This window comes from Apium graveolens, chromosome 6 (assembly GCF_009905375.1).
Source record: "Apium graveolens cultivar Ventura chromosome 6, ASM990537v1, whole genome shotgun sequence".
Taxonomy (NCBI): domain Eukaryota; kingdom Viridiplantae; phylum Streptophyta; class Magnoliopsida; order Apiales; family Apiaceae; genus Apium; species Apium graveolens.
Window position 1 is genome coordinate 266,366,265 of NC_133652.1, and position 1,673 is coordinate 266,367,937.

The window sequence follows — 1,673 nt, forward strand, 5'->3', positions numbered from 1 at the left end:
ACGAACTAGAAAGTATTCTATATTACTTGCGAAAGCGTATACTTGCGTGTGTTATTAGCGCATGTTTTCACCCTAACAAGTTTTTGGTGTCGCTACCGGGGACTCGGCGTATTTGTTTAGTTTATGTACTTACCATCATTGCTCATTAGGACTCAGTGATTAAGATGTGTTACTTATTATTTCCGGTTGTGTTTCTGGTACTTTAGTGAGCGTTTATGCAAACTCGTTCTCGTACTCGCAAGAGGACTTTAGATATAGCTGCGGAGACAGACAAAGTTCTTGATATTCCAGAGAAGATAGATTTTGAAGATTCGGATTCAGGAAGTGAGCAGAAAGAACCATTAATCATGGGTGATCGTATTGTTCCGGCAGATCCAGCTCTTATGGACTTTTCTCGGCCTAAAATTGATGACATTCAGTCAAGCATTCTTCATCCGGCTATTCAGGCTAACACCTTTGAAATCAAGCCGGGCACTATTCAGATGGTGCAGAATTCTGTTTCTTTCGGAGGTGCTGCGACTGAAGACCCCAACATGCACATAAGGAATTTTGTCGAGATCTGCAGTACTTTCAAATATAATGGTGTGACTGATGAGGCTATCAAGCTGAGGCTTTTCCCATTCTCTCTGAGGGATAAAGCTAAGGACTGGTTACATTCTGAACCAGCGGGGTTTATCACAACTTGGCAAGATCTTGCGCAAAAGTTTCTGGTGAAGTTTTATCCAATGGCGAAGACTGCTGCTATGAGGAGTGCTCTTACTCAGTTTGTGCAGCAACCTACAGAATCTATGTGCGAAGCTTGGGAGCGCTACAAGGAGATGTTGAGAAAGTGTCCACATCATGTAATGCCTGATTGGATGGTGATCACTGGTTTCTATAATGGTTTGGGGGCCCAATCTCGGCCCATGCTCGATGCAGCAGCTGGAGGCGCCTTGTGGGCCAAAAGCTATACTGAGGCTTATAATCTTATTAAGACTATGGCTGCAAATGAGCATCAAAACCCAACTCAAAGGATTATGCCTGGAAAGGTAGCAGGTATTTTGGAAGTCGATGCAGCTACAGCTATTGCAGCGCAGCTCCAAGCGCTGTCTATGAAGGTCGATTCTCTAGCTACCTATGGAGTCAATCAGATAGCTATGGTCTGTGAGCTTTGTGCAGGTTCTCATGCTACGGATCAGTGTTCTCTTGTTAACGAATCTGTTCAGTATGTGAACAATTATCAGCGACAACAGCAACCTGTGCTAGCTACTTATCATCCTAATAATAGAAATCATCCAAATTTTAGCTGGAGTAATAATCAAAATGCTATTCAGCAACCATATCAGCAAGGCGTAAGTAAGCAGTTCAATCCACCTGGATTCCAGCAACCACAACATTATGCTCAAAGGCAATCATATCCTCAACAAGGAGGTGCAACTCCACCCTCTAGTGCTGATTTTGAGGAACTTAAGCTGTTATACAAAAGTCAGGCGGTTTCTATCAAGACCTTGGAAAATCAAATCGGTCAAATAGCCAATACAGTTCTCAATCATCAACCTGGCATACTTCCCAGTGACACTGAAGTGCCAGGCAAGAAGAAAGCTAAAGAGCAAGTCAAGGCTATTACCTTAAGGTCTGGAAAAGTTGCTGATGCTGAAAAAGCAAAAGAAGGAGAAGCTGAAGTTGGAGATGAA

At 43.0% G+C, this 1,673-nt stretch overlaps 1 non-coding gene across 1 annotated transcript; it reads right to left on the bottom strand.

The window, feature by feature from the left end:
• Positions 1-740: 740 nt before the first annotated feature.
• Positions 741-847, bottom strand: LOC141669152 (small nucleolar RNA R71). The gene has a single exon (XR_012553445.1). It is a non-coding gene; the product is annotated as a small nucleolar RNA R71 (small nucleolar RNA).
• Between the last annotated feature and the right edge of the window lie 826 nt (positions 848-1,673).